Source organism: Triticum aestivum, chromosome 1B, assembly GCF_018294505.1.
Source record: "Triticum aestivum cultivar Chinese Spring chromosome 1B, IWGSC CS RefSeq v2.1, whole genome shotgun sequence".
In the NCBI taxonomy this organism is placed as follows: domain Eukaryota; kingdom Viridiplantae; phylum Streptophyta; class Magnoliopsida; order Poales; family Poaceae; genus Triticum; species Triticum aestivum.
The window spans coordinates 312,991,788-313,011,179 of NC_057795.1; the positions used below are offsets into that span (position 1 = coordinate 312,991,788).

A 19,392-nucleotide genomic window follows, 5' to 3' on the forward strand; every position below is an offset into this window, starting at 1 on the left:
CCGTGTACCTCCAACACCGAGGGTGATGCACCGCAGCTCACGTCGAAGGAGACCCGTCCGGAAGCGCGGTACGCAAGCAATTCGGCGGGCGCTTTTGAGCACCCGAAACCCCACGCACCCGGGAGGGACCCCGTCTGGACGCGCGGCGGCTATGGGCTGCCCTAGGTCGGTTCGCCCGCCCCTAGAGCCTCGAGGATCGCTGCCCTTCAACGAAGAACGAACGAAGAACGAGAGAGAAAGAACAAGGGAGAGATGTAAAACTAGGGTAAAAGGTAGATTGATTGTTCGATTGTGTGTTGTTCAATCGGCCGTCACCCCTTAGGTATATAAGAGGCGGCTGGACTTCCCGTGCAACGAAAAGGCTTGGATTCACGTCCAAAACCCTAGCCAAATTCGGATTGCTTTTGCCCGAACTTTCCAAAACTGTTCGGTTTAAACTGGCTGCACCTTGCGGGTCTTTTTTGTGGTGGTAAACGATCTCGGATGGAAACGAGCCTAAAAGCAATCTTGACCGTTTCGACGAGACGAACAACTTTTATGTTGAACGTTTTTTGATCAAAGGTCATCTTAAGGGTCAAATCGGTCGCGCAAAACAGGCTATCCCTTGCGCTACACATCAGACAGGGTGTCTGGTGGGGCGCGCCATTTTTTGCCTCCTGACAGGGCTGTATTCCGATGGCTCTAACTTTTGGATACGAACTCGGATTGGAACGATTTTTATATCAAAATCGATCGTTTCAACGAGACGAAGACAATCCGTGTAGATAAGTTTTCCATTTGAGATCGTCTTGGGGACTTAATCAGCCAAACTGTACTCTGAATATAAGATCTTAGTACTTTGAGCATAGTTTCGGCCTTCGAGATGAAATCGGACTGCGATGACCCAAACTTCAGAGATGTTCATATCGATAATACGGAACTCTTTCATGAAGATCACTTCTCCATTTGAGGCCATCTTAAATAAGTTATTGACCGTGCCAAAATCTGGTGTCAACACCCACTTCACCCTTGCCATTTTATTTGCCCTCTCTTTCCCAATCTCCTCCTCTCTTCCCGTTTGCCTTTTTTCCCTTTGCCTTTCTGTTTGCTTGTGTGTTGGATTACTTGTTGTCATGGTGCAAGATAATACCAAATTGTGTGATTTCTCGAATACCAATAATAATGATTTCCTTAGTACTCCGATTGCTCCTCTTAATAATGATGAGTCTTGTGAAATAAATACCGCTTTGTTGAATCATGTTATGAAAGATCAATTCGCCGGCCTTCCTAGTGAAGATGCCGCTACTCATCTAAACATTTTTGTTGATTTGTGTGATATGCAAAAGAAGAAAGATACGGATAACAATATTGTCAAATTGAAGTTATTTCCGTTTTCACTTAGAGATCGTGCTAAAGTTTGCTTTTCATCTTTGCCTAAAAATAGTATTGATTCTTGGAACAAGTGCAAAGATGCTTTTATCTCTAAGTATTTTCCTCCCGCTAATATTATCACTCTTAGGAACGACATCATGAATTTTAAACAACTTGATCATGAGCATGTTGCCCAATCTTGGGAAAGAATAAAATTAATGCTTCGCAATTGCCCTACTCATGGTTTGAATTTATAGATGATCATACAAAATTCTTATGCCGGATTGAATTTTGCTTCTAGAAATCTTTTAGATTCGGCCGCGGGAGGCACTTTTATGGAAATTATGTTAGGGGATGCTACCAAATTGCTTGATAATATTATGGCTAATTATTCTTAATGGCACACCGAAAGATCTTCTAGTAAGAAAGTGCATGCTATAGAAGAAATCAATGTTTTGAGTGAAAAGATGGATGAACTTATGAAGATGTTTGCTTCTAAAAATACTCCTCTTGATCCCAATGATATGCCTTTATCTACCTTGCTTGAGAATAATAATGAATCTATGGATGTGAATTTTGTTGGTAGGAATAGTTTTGGAAACAACGCTTATAGAGGGAATTTTAATCCTAGGCCTTATCCTAGTAATCCTTCTAATAATTATGGAAATTCCTACAATAACTCTTATGAAAATTTTAATAAGATGCCCTCTGAATTTGAGAGTAGTGTTAAAGAGTTTATGAATTCACAAAAGAATTTTAATGCTTTGCTTGAAGAGAAATTGCTTAAAGTTGATGATTTGGCTAGGAACATTGATAGAATTTCTCTTGAAATTGATTCTTTAAAGCTTAGATCTATTCCTCCTAAGCATGATATCAATGAGTCTCTCAAAGCCATGAGAATTTCCATTGATGAGTGCAAGGAAAGAACCGCTAGGATGCGTGCTTCCAAAGATGCCTTTATTAAAGCGTGTTCTTCCAATTCCTATGAAAATCAAGATGAAGATCTAAAAGTTATTGATGTGTCCCCCATTAAATCTTTGTTTTGAAATATGAATCTTGATGAATCTGAAGATTATCTTCCTCTACCTAGAAGGTGTTCTAAGAATTCGGAGTTTCTAGATCTTGATGATGAAACTGATGAAAGTGGGATTGAAATAAATAAAAACCGTGATGTTGCTAAACCCACTATTTTGGATCTCAAGGAATTTAATTATGAAAATTGCTCTTTGATTGGTTGTATTTCCTTGTTGCAATCCGTGCTAGATTCTCCTCATGCTTATAGTCAAAATAAAGCCATTACCGAACACATTGTTGATGCTTTGATGCAATCTTATGAAGAAAAACTTGAGTTGAAAGTTTCTATCCCTAGAAAACTCTATGATGAATGGGAACCTACTATTACTAGTACAATGCTCGTGCTTTGCCACGGGCCTTTTGTTGTATCTTAACGAATTTTTGGGCCCTTCAATGACATCGCCTCAACACCCTTGTCGATGGATTCTTTTTGAACGTTGACATAATCCATCTCCATCTCTTTCATACTCTGCAAAAATAAATATGTATAGAAACATACCTCTTGTACTATCATGCACAACAAATATATAAAGAACAATTATTTGTATGCATCTCTTCTGATTGTGTAAAACCCGATGATTTTTCAGTCTGGTTCACCATAAAGCTTTGTCAATAAAAAGCCATCAATTTTGATCTTTGATCTACAAAAGTAAACATATAAACAATATTATAATAAAAAATAGAAAACTCATATACAATATATATTCATTGGTCAGATGCTAAATGCGAGTAGATGACCGTTTTTACTCGGAGTGGGTGACATCGTCCTTTTTAGTAGAGTGAGCCGCATTCCAATTTGAATAAACTATAAGTTCACCTGTATATCACTTGTTGGTAATTGTGTTTCAAAAGAAATAGCAAACTCTGTGATGTTGCTTATGTTTCATTCTTATATCAAGATTGAAAGATTGTTTTCAGTTTTTAGAAATATTGTTGTAAATTTTGGATGCTTGCATTTCCATCATGAAGATAACTAATATCTTACTTAGAAGAATTCTTGCATTTCCAGCTTCAAGATAGGTAATATCTTATTTAGAAGGATGCTTACATTTCCTGCTCACCAATGGACGGAGCAACAAATTTGTTATTTGGATGTTGAGTTTATTTCATATTCAAAATGCAACGTTTTATGTGTCCTTATGTTCACTTCCTAGCATCATATGCAAACTTGCTGACAAGTGAGAAATATGTAAATAGCTTGAAAAAAGTGGATGAACAGCCTGTAAATTTGAATAGTTGAATGACCATGCATTGCCATGGAATAAAAAAAAACATAACGGTCGAATAATTGACTCAATGTAGAAATATGTTGGACAAGCTGGCATGTGGTTTCCATCCATACAGTAATAAAACTGATTCTCTCTCCATTTCTTGTTATTTCTTCTTAACCATCCTCTCCTTGCAAGAAAATGAAACGATATCTAAGTATCCAATAATACAAAACCTAAGTATCCCAAAAACCTAAGTATCAAAAGCTACAGTAATTTAGCCTACAGGTGTGAAATATCACAGTTTTAACATAACAAAATATTTTGTAGTGTTGATAATACAGACAACCTGTTTGGCTATCCCATTTTCAGCGACACAAAATTAGCTAGCTAAAACCATTAGCGGCTGCAGACACACGTGCTTTTCTAGTTAGCTAGCCATTTTATGCAACTACTCGGCCATGCACCAAGAATGGCTATGCACACGGCGTAGAAGACATATATTCTAACTGGCTATCCGGACGGCAACAACGTCTTCAAAACGATTTTGTGGTTGGCTGTAATTTGGAGCAACAAATGGAAGCGAGCTAACTAAATCACTAAGCAGAAGATCCTGATAAAACGGTCGTGGACATGAGGCGTGTTGAGAAGAAGGTATGAGCGAGGGACTCTCTTTTCTCAGCGAGCTTAGTTTAAAAAAAAGAGGTATGTGGTTCTTTTTTTTGATGCAGAGAAAATATTGTGGTTTGCCAAAAACTGCAGTATTAAGATTACAATTTTTAGAGACAGCCAAACAACCCTTTGTAATAAAAACTACAGTATTATAAAAAACTGCAGTATTATGGGAATACATAGAAAATACTTTGTTACCAAACGGGGCCTAATCTTCTCCCACCCTTCCTCCTGTTCCACCTTCATGTACTTGTACAAATTATATAAATTTTATGATGTCAAAAGAATATTTTGATTATATTTCTTATTTAAAAGTAATTAAAGATGTACATGGTGGTTAATCCAACCTTAATTTTTTACCGCAACAAGGATAAAACTTGAAACTAACATAGACTTAATTAACTAAACTGTCCCTTGTCCCCATTTCTTAAACTCCTCACACGCTACTTGCTCCATTCTCCCCGTGGCCATGCAACCATGCCTACCTGTGACCATGAAAATCAATCAATCATTAAAATTCATGATCTGACTATACAATTCACAAGATAAATGAAATCCATGTCAACTAAAATATAATTAAAAACACGTCGTTTGTGCTCTGTAGCAGGGATACATTATCATACGAGCCAGGTTAGAGTACTCGTACCATGAATAAAGAAGGCACACAACATCTGGCATTATCACAAAATCATACTTGCACACATTACCACCAGTAGCAAGATAAACGAGGTGGATATCAGCTTTTAAAGCATGATTAGGAATCAAGGCAAACTCTATTTTCAGGGTTAGAAAGAAAAAGACCAAGTGCAAGAATTGGAACAGATAAGAAGCTTACCAGGGCATGATGCCATTGGGTTGGATGTCATGCACGGGCCAATAGAGCTCCCTCCCTATCTCTTACGAAGCTCTCCCTACGACCCACTTCAGAGCAGCCGGTCGTGCTTTTTTCCAACCCAACTTCTGCATCGCCGCAGATCAGCCAAAGGAGCTGCTGCCGGCAGCCAAGCTCACCTTCCGCACTGCTACAAATCAGCTAGCATGTGGAGTGTACATGATCCGAGAGAGACTCAGTCGAGCAACATAAATGAAAAAGGAAAAGTACCAACGTTTTGAGAAAATGAATTCAGTTAGTCATACAAGAATATGTTTAGAAGATAAAAATCATTTAGACACACCTCACGCAAATTCTCTCAAAGAAATTCTTCATGACATCTTCCGGAACCTACCTGTTCAGAAAAACAAAGAGAGCAGACATATGCAGCACAATTACCATCTAGGAACTTGTGGTGTGAAACCATCAAAGTACAAAAAAGATATATGAATATACTGTTTCCTTATTTATTTAATTTTATTCCAGATTACAGTTGAAATGTTTATAAAGTACATATTCTTGGGTAGCATTTCTTTCTCATCTTGTCTGCACAATAAACAGATTAAGGCTTAATATTATTACTGAGTTCAGAGATCGATCAACAAGTCATATGCTCTAATTTAGAAAAGAAGTATGTGCATTTACTTACTGGAGGAAGAAACCAAGGTCAAAAGGCAAAATGGCAGTCTTCATATCGTGCGTCAAGCATAACTACATTGCCTTATGAACTGAAGTAAAAATTAGAATTATCAAGCAACAGTACGAACAACCAACAGTGACGAGACTTGCTCTTGCACAAATGTTTATCCCAACAAAGGATCGCGAACTCGCTAGATACACTAACTGAGGCTCATTCCCTTTGCTTGAGGCACTGTCTTAGGAACAACTTCAGAGTAGGTCGATTGAAACTTAGAAGAAACGGAGATACACATGTTAACTAATAGACTGGCATTTGTCACTTTGTGATTGAAATTAACTATGAATAAGGACTCTGGAACATGAACATACAGTTGTGTGGTCGAAGTGCGAGGAACATTGTTGCTGGCAGAAGAGCAATCATGAAAATCAGCGCAAATATGCTCAGGGTGATTTCGATGGGCACTCACTTGCTACAGCGGGCGCGCCATTTAGCTACCACAAGCAAAAATTTGCTATTTTTTCTCAAAATAGAACTTTGCGAATAGTACGACCCTATAGAATCAACTAAAGCTCAACAACATTATTGATGCATGTACATCTATTAATTAGACCAATAATGCTTCCACAAAGAATAATTAATCTTTACAACCCTTTCACTTGTGGTCATTTTACCAGGATAATAGTAATTCTAAAACATATAAATACAAGTTTTATCTACAAAATTAATTAACTAAATGATTCAAACAAGCACTGGTATTCCCAATTACATTAATCTCATGGAAAATGGTACAAGGAAAACTTTAGATAATTAGATATGGCAAAGGAACTTTCAATGAAGGTGTAGGAAAAATAAGCTACTGCAGTTAATTTGAACATCAGTGAATCAACTGTAGGCATACTGGCTCCTTCCTTTTAATTCCTTTTAGTTCACAGTAAAGCTTGCAATACTGAGAAAAAAAAGCAAGTAATCAACCACCTTAATTTGTTAGTACGACATCAATCCGGCGCTTAGAAGCTTGCATACTGCGATAAAGAAAATCAGAGAGCATGTCGTAGGTACAAGAAGCAAGCAAATAGCCAGCTTAATTAATTAGTAGGACCTCAATTGCTTAGACTAATTCAATTGCAGCTGGAAGACACAAGACCAACCCACATGATTAACTAACTGTATTACATGCTCAGAGTCAAATTAGAGAGATGGCACATCTTGGGATGAAATCTAGTTGCTGAACAAAAATTATGGTGACTTCTGCCATGCCCAGAGTCGTAATTCATAGGTAGGTGGCGTTCTAAACAGGAAGAAAAAGACCATGACATTTTTTGTACCAGTGCAATAACACCGCATAAGCAAGTTTTCATGAAATTGCAACACGAACTGACCTTTTTTTTTTCAAACACGCCTATCGTTGGGTTTGCAGAAACACCAGGTCCCTGGAAAGCAAGCTTGCTACAATATGGTCTCTCTAAATGTTCAGCTCCGGCTGCTACGGAAGTATGCTTCAAGGCAACAAGAGAGTGATGGATTTATGTGGAGGGCATAAAAAATATGGAGTAGAACTTGTATTACCCTAAGAACCAGCATTGGGGCAGAGAAATTAAACCTTAGATCCAGCAAGGAAGCTTTAGTATTTAGATCACATGATCGGAATATGAATTTGGCCTCCTCCTGGGGCGTAAGATGTGCAGCTTCAGCAAGTAATGTATTTCCAGGTACCTTCAAGTGGTGTTTAGCTAGCAAAAAAATTCAGAGAATATTAATTTTCAAAACCAGATAAACTCTGTAACAATCAGTCAAAGAACGGTGGTTTCTGCTAGTTCCAGAAAAGAAGAGGACAGGTTCCAGATGATTGGATATGTTGTGCTTGGTCAATATAATTTTAGTAAATATCACACCATATACCTTCAGAGTTCTGGTTGCCAAGCATCTTTAGATGCCGAACCTTCAGTCAAGATGGCAATGGCATCATCTTCTCTCACCTACAGGCTACAGTCCTCTTCTACTCTTGTTCCTCCTGGCCTACTCGTGCAGTGCATCGCCCAGCGGTCAACCCTCCTGTCCTGTAAAGTGGGTTGGCCCAGTGTTCCCATACTGACAATGCCCAAACATGACAAATTTTTGCATGATTTTCAGATTGCATCACTGGACAGGAAACAATGGTCCTGGAAATTAATCAAAGCACCAAAGTCTCACCATTAATCTATGGACGACGTCGTTCTTGTTGGAAATATGCCCTAGAGGCAATAATAAAAGGGTTATTATTATCTATATCTATACCTACTATTAAAGCAAGGTGATATTCTTAGTTTCGTCCCGCAATTGAATTTTTTTCCTGGCAGTTTTACAAAAAAGCCCCTCGGTTTACATAAATCAACCCGCAGTCCCTGTTTTAGTGGCAATTTAGAAAAATGTTTTGTTTTTGCGTAAAAACCCCCTGCATTTGTTAGAAATTATACCCGCAACCCTTATCTCTTATTGGACTGGCTCACCACCGCGCCTCTCACCGCTTATCCTGCCGTTCTCCATCGCCGGGCACGCGCCGCCGCTTGCCACCGGCGTCGTGGCGGGCGTCCGCGCCGAGGCGGACAGGAGACCCAAGTCAAAGGCTGGTCACCGGGAAGGCCTCGGCGGGAAGACTCGAGGAGGTCTCGAGCGCGACAGGGAGCTGGCCGGAGCGCACGGACAGTGGGGGGGCTTCCGTCGTCCAGGCACAGGCTGGATACGGCCCCGCAGCGCGAGTGTGCCGGCAGCATGGGGACGGGAGGGCTGGAGCACGGGCGCGCACGCATGGGAGGAAATAGTCGTCCCCTGGCGCGGGGTCAACGGCTTGGGAGCGCTGACCGCATCGACCCAGGCGGTGCGGCTACAGAGTGATGCAGGGCACGGCAGTGACGGGTCACGGCACCGCGGGCGGCGGACGGAGCGGCAGAGAGAGGTGGGGCGCGGGCGAGCTTGTGCTCGTGCTCGAGCGCCTGAAGAAGATGGCGCGGCGGCGGAGTTGAAGCGCCTTGGCGAGCTCGGGCTACACGGCTGCGAGTCGGGCTTGGCGAGGATGCAGGCAGCACGGGACGTCGATGCCGAGAACTTGGAGGCGGGGAGCCGGTTCCCAGCTTTGGGAGCGCGGGACGATGCGAAGAACAGCATCGGGTGGCGGAGCACTGCCTCTACACTTGAATAGAGAGAGAGGGGGGGAGATATTCAGAGAGGATAGAGCAGAATTGAAAGGGGAAGAAGAGTGAAGGTGAGGGCGACGGGCAGGCAACCTGCGGGGGGCTCCGATGGCGCGGCCGAGCATGTGCGAGGACGAGGCACACCTCCCGCTCGAAGAAGATGCCACCCCAACATCACCACGAATCGTGGAGGAGAGGAGTAATAGCGGGCGAATCATGGAGAAGAGGAGTCGCAGAGGGCGCCGGCGGCCGCGGAGGCCCTGCCCCATCGGCGCTGCGTGGGGAAGGAGGGGGCAGAGAGAGCGAGGCGTGGTGGGGTGGTGGGTTGGCAGATCGGAGAAAGCCTTGGGAAGGAGGACGCGACTGAATCGGGTGGAGGCGAGGCTGCTGACCCACGGGACCGGCGACTGGGGCGAACGGCCAGATCAAGCTTCTGGCTGGGTTGGATGGAGAAGAGGAAGAGGACCACGCTGGGACGGCGATCTGGATAAGAGAAGGAGAGGAGTGGCGATGGGATAAGGCAAGCAGTGGGCGGTCGGTGCTTTTCTTCATGTTGTACCAGCTACACCATAGAAGCTACTCGGTGCATGTGTGCTAGCATCGATTATTTATTTTACGGAAGAGCACCGACTATTCCTTGATGTTGTTAGTTGTCACCACATTATCAGATACTCCCTCTGTTATAAAATAAGTCTCTCAATACAATTTTATACACAATTTTATACTCCCTTCGTTTCTAAATTTAAGTGTATTTAAATTTTTTAATACGGACTACATGTGAATATATATAGGCATATTTTAAAGTAAAGATTCACTCATTTTGCTCCGTATGTAGTTTAAAAAGACTTATATTTACAAATGGAGGGAATACTATAGTTAATACAAAGTTGGGACACTTATTTTAAGACGGAGAGAGTATACTAATTAAAAGTGAGTGAAATATTAAAAAGAAACATTTCTTAACAGAGAAGATATTTGAAGCTCGCATGCACTTGCTAACCTTCAAGATATTCGTCAAATCTGGATGTCATCGGTAAGATAGGGAGGTGAGAGCGAGGGATGAAGAATAGAGAAAGTGCGACAACGGTGCATCTTGCTTGTGCCATGTTTCGCTCAGCACGACACCTAGGAGGGGGAGCACTACCCTCCATTGTACAATATGCCCCACAGCTCTGCGTACATATTCCTGATCCTCATCGAGACCCGATGATAATGGCCAGGGAAGTGGTCATGTTGGTGTGAAGGGTGTGCTCCTACTGTTGGCGACAACGTGTCAACAAAAGAGTTACACGCATTGTAAATTCTTTACTTTCTGGTCATCATATTTTTGAAGTGGGAAAACATAAATATGAATTAGTGTTAATAGGGATTGCGATATATAGGAATTAATATATGACATATTTGAAACTATTACAGGTGTGCGGATGATGCATACTCTCACATCGAAGGAGTAGCCGCTGATCCATAAATGGTTAGATTTTCATAATGATTTTTACACATAGTTGTTAAATAACAACAACATATTACACATAATTCAATTTATTTAGAGTGAGTTAAAGAAGTACGTTTTATGTTTAGAAAAATAGATTACGAGCTTTTGGAATACAATAAAATCTGCATAAAGTGAATCTTTATGAGTCTTATAACCAATTTAATTAGGAAAACTTATTATTCACCATGACAGGTAAACACCTGAGCTTAATACCACATGAACTCTTAGATTTATTTTATACCCGGTGCAACGCACGGGCACTTTTGCTAGTATTTCCTTATTCATGATAATTGTCTTTTATTCATGCTATAACTGTATTATCCGGAAATTGTAATACACGTGTGAATACATAGACCATAACATGTCCCTAGTGAGCCTCTAGTTGACTAGATCGTTGGTCAACAGATAGTCATGGTTTCCTGACTATGGACATTAGATGTCATTGACAACGGGATTACATCATTAGGAGAATGATGTGATGGGACAAGACCCAATCATAAGCATAGCACAAGATCGTGTAGTTCGTTTTGCTAGAGCTTTTTCAATGTCAAGTATCTCTTCCTTAGACCATGAGATCGTGTAACTCCCGGATACCGTAAGAGTGCTTTGGGTGTATCAAACATCACAACGTAACTGGGTGACTATAAAGGTGCACTGCAGGTATCTCCAAAAGTGTCTGTTGGGTTGACACGGATCGAGACTGGGATTTGTCACTCCGTATGACGGAGAGGTATCTCTGGGCCCACTCGGTAATGCATCATCATAACAAGCTCAAAGTGACCAAGTGTTTGGTCACCGGATCATGCATTACGGTACGAGTAAAGTGACTTGCCGGTAACGGTACTGAACGAGGTATTGGGATACCAACGATCGAGTCTCGGGCATGTAACGTACCAATTGACAAAGGGAATTGTGTACGGGGTTGTTCGAATCCTCGACATCGTGGTTCATCCGATGAGATCATCAAGGAGCATGTGGGAACCAACATGGGTATCCAGATCCCGCTGTTGGTTATTGCCCGAGAGCCGTCTCGGTCATGTCTACGTGTCTCCCGAACCCGTAGGGTCTACACACTTAAGGTTCGTGACGCTAGGGTTGTATGAATATGAGTATGCAGTATACCGAATGTTGTTCGGAGTCCCGGATGAGATCCCGGATGTCACGAGGAGTTCCGGAATGGTCCGGAGGTGAAGAATTATGTATAGGAAGTGATATTTCAGCCATCGGGAAAGTTTCGGGGTCACCCGGTATTGTACCGGGACCACCGAAAGGGTCCCGGGGGTCCACCGGGTGGGGCCACCCATCCCGGAGGGCCCCAAGGGCTGAAGTAGGGAGGGGAACCAGCCCATAGTGGGCTGGTGCGCCCCCCTTGGCCCACCCCCTGCGCCTAGGGTTGAAACCCTAGGGTGGGGGGGCGCCCCACTTGCCTTGGGGGGTACTCCACCCCCCTTGGCCGCCGCCCCCTTGGGAGATTGGATCTCCCAGGGCCGGCGCCCCCCCTGGGGGGCTATATAAAGGAAGGGGGGAAGGGGGCAGCCGCACCCTGAAGTTCTGGCGCCTCCCTCCCCCTGCTACACCTCTTCCTCCTCCGTCACGTGCTTGGCGAAGCCTTGCCGGAGTGCTGCTGTTCCACCACCACCACGTTGTTGTGCTGCTGCTGGAGCCATCATCATCAACCTCTCCTTCCCTTTGCTGGATCAAGAAGGAGGACACGTCATCCGCTCCGTACGTGTGTTGAACGCGGAGGTGCCGTCCGTTCGGCGCTAGGATCTCCGGTGATAGGATCACGACGAGAACGACTACTTCAACCCCGTTCTTTTGAATGCTTCCGCTCGCGATCTACAAAGTGGTATGTAGATGCATCTCCCACGACTCGTTGCTTAGATGAACTCATAGATGGATCTTGGTGAAACCGTAGGAAAAAATTTAATTTTCTGCAACGTTCCCCAACAGTGGCATCATGAGCTAGGTCTATGCGTAGTTCTCTATTGCACGAGTAGAACACAATTTTGTTGTGGGAGTAGATCTTGTCAACTTGTTTTCTGCTACTAGTCTTATCTTGCTTCAGCGGTATTGTGGGATGAAGCGGCCCGGACCAACCTTACACGTACGCTTACGTGAGACCGGTTCCACCGACTGACATGCACTAGTTGCATAAGGTGGCTGGCGGGTGTCTGTCTCTCCCACTTTAGTTGGAGCGGATTCGATGAAAAGGGTCCTTATGAAGGGTAAATAGAAGTTGACAAAATCACGTTGTGGTTATTCGTAGGTAAGAAAACGTTCTTGCTAGAACCCAATTCCAGCCACGTAAAAGATGCAACAACAATTAGAGAACGTCTAACTTGTTTTTGCAGCAATTGTCATGTGATGTGATATGGCCAGAAGTTGTGATGAATGATGAATGATATATTGTGATGTATGAGATCATGCTCTTGTAATAGGAATCACAACTTGCATGTCGATGAGTATGACAACCGGCAGGAGCCATAGGAGTTGTCTTTATTTTTTGTATGACCTGCGTGTCATTGAAGAACGCCATGTAAATTACTTTACTTTATTGCTAAACGCGTTAGCCATAGAAGTAGAAGTAGTCGTTGGCGTGACAACTTCATGAAGACACAATGATGGAGATCATGGTGTCATGCCGGTGACGAAGATGATCATGGAGCCCCGAAGATGGAGATCAAAGGAGCTATATGATATTGGCCATATCATGTCACTACTATATAATTGCATGTGATGTTTATTATGTTTTATGCATCTTGTTTACTTAGAACGGCGGTAGTAAATAAGATGATCCCTTATAATAATTTCAAGAAAGTGTTCCCCCTAACTGTGCACCGTTGCTAAAGTTCGTCGTTTCGAAGCACCACGTGATGATCGGGTGTGATAGATCCTTACGTTCACATACAACGGGTGTAAGACAGATTTACACATGCAGAACACTTAGGGTTAACTTGACGAGCCTAGCATGTACAGACATGGCCTCGGAACACAGAGACCGAAAGGTCGAACACGAGTCGTATGGAAGATACGATCAACATGGAGATGTTCACCGACGATGACTAGTCCGTCTCACGTGATGATCGGACACGGCCTAGTCGACTCGGATCGTGTAACACTTAGATGACTAGAGGGATGTCTAATCTGAGTGGGAGTTCATTATAATAATTTGATAAGATGAACTTAATTATCATGAACTTAGTCTAAAACCTTTACAAATATGTCTTGTAGATCAAATGGCCGCCGCTCATGTCAACATGAACTTCAACGCGTTCCTAGAAAAAACCAAGCTGAAAGATGATGGCAGCAACTATACGGACTGGGTCCGGAACCTGAGGATCATCATCATAGCTGCCAGGAAACAATATGTCCTAGAAGGACCGCTAGGTGATGCACCCGTCCTAGAGAACCAAGACATTATGAATGCTTGGCAGTCTCGCGTTGATGATTACTCCCTCGTTCAGTGCGGCATGCTTTACAGCTTAGAACCAGGGCTCCAAAAGCGTTTTGAGCAACACGGAGCATATGAGATGTTCGAGGAGCTGAAACTAGTTTTCCAAGCTCATGCCCGGGTCGAGAGATATGAAGTCTCCGACAAGTTCTATAGTTGTAAGATGGAGGAAAATAGTTCTGTCAGTGAGCATATACTCAAAATGTCTGGGTTGCACAACCGCCTGTCCCAGCTGGACATTAACCTCCCGGATGAGGCGGTCATTGACAGAATCCTTCAGTCGCTCCCACCAAGCTACAAGAGCTTTGTGATGAACTACAATATGCAGGGGATGGTGAAGACCATTCCTGAAGTATTTTCAATGCTGAAGTCAGCAGAGGTTGAAATCAAGAAAGAACATCAAGTGTTGATGGTCAATAAGACCACTAAGTTCAAGAAGGGCAAGGGTAAGAAGAACTTCAAGAAGGATGGCAAAGATGTTGCCGCACCCGGTAAGCCAGTTGCCGGGAAGAAGTCAAAGAATGGATCCAAGCCTGAAACTGAGTGCTTTTATTGCAAGGGGAAGGGTCACTGGAAGTGGAACTGCCCCAAATACTTAGCAGACAAGAAGGCCGGCAACACTAAAGGTATATTTGATATACATGTAATTGATGTGTACCTTACCAATACTCATAGTAACTCCTGGGTATTTGATACCGATGCCGTTGCTCACATTTGTAACTCACAGCAGGAGCTGCGGAATAAGCGGAGACTGGCGAAGGAAGAGGTGACGATGCGCGTCGGGAATGGTTCCAAGGTCGATGTGATCGCCGTCGGCATGCTACCTCTACATTTACCTACGGGATTAGTTCTAAACCTCAATAATTGTTATTTAGTGCCAAGTTTGAGCATGAACATTGTATCTGGATCTCGTTTAATACGAGATGGCTACTCATTTAAATCCGAGAATAATGGTTGTTCTATTTATATGAGAGATATGTTTTATGGTCATGCCCCGATGGTCAATGGTTTATTCTTAATGAATCTCGAACGTAATATTACACATATTCATAGCGTGAATACCAAAAGATGTAAAGTTGATAACGATAGTCCCACATACTTGTGGCACTGCCGCCTTGGTCACATTGGTGTCAAGCACATGAAGAAGCTCCATGCTGATGGACTTTTAGAGTCTCTCGATTATGAATCATTTGACACATGCGAACCATGCCTCATGGGCAAAATGACCAAGACCCCGTTCTGAGGAATAATGGAGCGAGCAACCAACTTGTTGGAAATCATACATACCGATGTGTGCGGTCCAATGAGCGTTGAGGCTCGCGGAGGATATCCTTATGTTCTCACTCTCACTGATGACTTGAGTAGATATGGGTATGTCTACTTGATGAAACACAAGTCTGAGACCTTTGAAAAGTTCAAGGAATTTCAGAATGAAGTAGAGAATCAACGTGACCGAAAGATAAAATTCTTACGATCGGATCGTGGAGGAGAATATTTAAGTCATGAATTTGGTACACACTTAAGAAAATGTAGAATCGTTTCACAACTCACGCCGCCTGAAACACCTCAGCGTAACGGTGTGTCCAAACGTCGTAATCACACTCTATTGGATATGGTGTGATCTATGATGTCTCTTACCGATTTACCGCTATCATTTTGGGGATACGCTCTAGAGACAGCTACATTCACTTTAAATAGGGCACCGTCTAAATCCGTTGAGACGACACCGTATGAATTATGGTTTGGGAAGAAACCTAAGCTGTCGTTTCTAAAAGTTTGGGGATGCGATGCTTATGTCAAAAAACTTCAACCTGAAAAGCTCGAACCCAAGTCGAAAAAATGCGTCTTCATAGGATACCCTAAAGAAACCATTGGGTATACCTTCTACTTAAGATCCGAGGGCAAGATCTTTGTTGCCAAGAACGGATCCTTTCTGAAAAAAGAGTTTCTCTCGAAAGAAATAAGTGGGAGGAAAGTAGAACTCGATGAAGTACTACCTCTTGAACGGGACAGTAGTGCAGCTCAGGAAAATGTTCCTGTGATGCCTACACCAACTGAAGAGGAAAATAATGATGATGATCAAGGTACTTCGGATCAAGTTGCTACTGAACTTCGTAGGTCCACAAGGACACGTTCCGCACCAGAGTGGTACGGCAACCCTGTCCTGGAAATCATGTTGTTGGATAACGGTGAACCTTCGAACTATGAAGAAGCAATGGCGGGCCCAGATTCCAACAAATGGCTAGAATCCATGAAATCCGAGATAGAATCCATGTATGAAAACAAAGTATGGACGCGGATGGAAATGTCACCATCTATAAAGCTCAACTTGTCGCTAAGGGTTATCGGCAAGTTCAAGGGATTGACTACGATGACACTTTCTCTCCCGTAGTGAAGCTTAAATCCGTCCGAATCATGTTAGCAATTGCCGCATACTATGATTATGAGATATGGCAGATGGACGTCAAAACGGCATTCCTTAACGGGCATCTTAAGGAAGAACTGTATATGATGCAGCCGGAGGGTTTTGTCGATCCTAAGAATGCTAACAAAGTATGCAAGCTCCAGCGATTCATTTATGGGCTGGTGCAAGCATCTTGGAGTTGGAACATTCGCTTTGATGAGATGATCAAAGCGTTTGGGTTTATGCAGACTTATGGAGAAGCCTGCGTTTACAAGAAAGTGAGTGGGAGCTCTGTAGCATTTCTCATATTATATGTAGATGACATACTTTTGATGGGAAATGATATAGAACTTTTGGATATCATTAAGGCCTACTTGAATAAGTGTTTTTCAATGAAGGACCTTGGAGAAGCTGCTTATATATTAGGCATCAAGATCTATAGAAATAGATCGAGACGCCTCATAGGTCTTTCACAAAGCACATACCTTGATAAGATTTTGAAGAAGTTCAAAATGGATCAGTCCAAGAAGGGGTTCTTGCCTTTATTGCAAGGTGTGAGATTGAGCTCGGCTCAATGCCCGACCACGGCAAAAGATAAAGAAGAGATGAGTGTCATCCCCTATGCTTCAACCATAGGATCTATTATGTATGCCATGTTGTGTACCAGACCTGATGTAAACCTTGCCGTAAGTTTGGTAGGAAGGTACCAAAGTAATCCCAGCAAGGAACACTGGACAGCGGTCAAGAATATCCTAAAGTACCTGAAAAGGACGAAGGAGTTCATCACCGACCTAGGAGTCATACCCAATGCGTCGGGGCCGATCAAACTCTTCTGTGACAACACTGGAGCTATTGCCCTTGCCAAGGAGCCCAGGTTTCACAAGAAGACCAGGCACATCAAGCGTCGTTTCAACTCCATCCGTGAAAATGTTCAAGATGGAGACATAGATATTTGCAAAGTACATACGGATCTGAATGTCGCTGATCCGTTGACTAAACCTCTCTCGCGAGCAAAACATGATCAGCACCAGAACTCTATGGGTGTTCGATTCATCACAATGTAACTAGATTATTGACTCTAGTGCAAGTGGGAGACTGTTGGAAATATGCCCTAGAGGCAATAATAAAAGGATTATTATTATATTTCTTTGTTCATGATAGTTGTCTTTTATTCATGCTATAACTGTATTATCCGGAAATCGTAATACACGTGTGAATACATAGACCACAATATGTCCCTAGTGAGCCTCTAGTTGACTAGCTCGTTGTGATCAACAGATAGTCATGGTTTCCTGGCTATGGACATTGGATGTCGTTGATAACGGGATCACATCATTAGGAGAATGATGTGATGGACAAGACCCAATCCTAAGCATAGCACAAAGGTCGGTTAGTTCGTTTGCTAGAGCTTTTCCAATGTCAAGTATCTCTTCCTTAGACCATGAGATCGTGTAACTCCCGGATACCGTAAGAATGCTTTGGGTGTACCAAACGTCACAACGTAACTGGGTGACTATAAAGGTGCATTACAGGTATCTCCGAAAGTGTCTGTTGGGTTGACACGGATCGAGACTGGGATTTGTCACTCCGTGTTACGGAGAGGTATCACTGGGCCCACTCGGTAGTGCATCATCATAATGAGCTCAAGGTGGCCAAGTGTCTGGTCACGGGATCATGCATTACGGTACGAGTAAAGTGACTTGCCGGTAACGAGACTGAACGAGGTATTGGGATACCAACGATCGAGTCTCGGGCATGTAACGTAGCAATTGACAAAGGGAATTGTGTACGGGGTTGTTCGAATCCTCGACATCGTGGTTCATCCGATGAGATCATCGAGGAGCATGTGGGAAGCAACATGGGTATCCAGATCCCGCTGTTGGTTATCGCCCGAGAGCCGTCTCGGTCATGTCTACGTGTCTCGGATCAAGGAGGAGACGTCATCCGCTCAGTACGTGTGTTGAACACGGAGGTGCCGTCCGTTTGGCGCTAGGATCTCCGGTGATAGGATCACGACGAGAACGACTACTTCAACCCCGTTCTTTGGAACGCTTCCGCTCGCGATCTACAAAGTGGTATGTAGATGCATCTCCCATGACTCGTTGCTTAGATGAACTCATAGATGGATCTTGGTGAAACCGTAGGAAAATTTTTAATTTTCTGCAACCTTCCCCAACAGTTCTCCCAATCGGAATCCTCGTGGTCCCAAGTGCTAAATGGTTCAAACTATGTAAGAGAACCACACCAGTCAATCGAACATGAAACAATGGTGATATGAACCAAATACTGTGTGAACATTTTGTAAACCTTTGTAGTATTTATGAGTGAAACTGCCTTGAAATGCAACATATCAACACATTTATACCTGTTGTGCGATGTGCCCTGTTAGTTTTCCATTCCATAATCCATTGCCATCAAACTAGCTGCCATAATGCCCTCAAAATCGTTCCCAGGGTGATCCATTAACCTAGAGACAGAACACCAATTTCAGTAAACAAATAAGCAAAACATAAGGTTGTAATGTAATGAAGATCTCAGCTGTACAATAAAAAAGAGAGAAGCTATTGTATCTAATTAGAAGCAGCAGCGCATGTCATGGTATATACTTATATTATGTACATATTTCAATATCAGAACACCCAAGTAGTCTGTTAACATATTCACAATGCTCCGTCAATGGTAAAACAGTGCTATTGTAATGAGTGAAAGTTTATTTGTGCCTCTTTGTACCTCCAGCATCAAGGCCATTCTTCTCGTCTCAATATTCCGGAGCAGCAAAACAAATGAGTCGAAGCTTTGATAGATAGCATGCGTTGTTATACGCTCGGCAGAACAATCCAAACTACAGTCCAAAAATCATTTGCGGGCGTGATAAATTATGACATTGGTTGGTGAGGAACTGCCCCTATCCAAATATCCTGCATCGATACAAATTAAAATTAGTCCAATGTATACAGATGAACAACATTCAGTATTCCTCAAACAGCAACATCCATACAGCTGAAAATACAGTAAATATCAATACAGACTCAACAAACAAGGTTTCTAACAAACCAAAGT

The 19,392-nt window shown here is 42.8% G+C and overlaps 1 long non-coding RNA gene across 2 annotated transcripts; it reads right to left on the bottom strand.

The window, feature by feature from the left end:
• Window positions 1-4,582: 4,582 nt before the first annotated feature.
• On the bottom strand, window positions 4,583-7,705 carry LOC123121349 (uncharacterized). Of its 2 annotated transcripts, XR_006459678.1 has the most exons (3): window positions 7,416-7,703; window positions 5,140-7,311; window positions 4,583-4,789 (listed from the first exon to the last, which is right to left on the bottom strand). It is a non-coding gene; the product is annotated as an uncharacterized lncRNA (long non-coding RNA). The 2 variants fall into 2 exon arrangements; XR_006459677.1 differs by having other exon boundaries at window positions 5,140-7,705.
• Window positions 7,706-19,392: the final 11,687 nt, after the last annotated feature.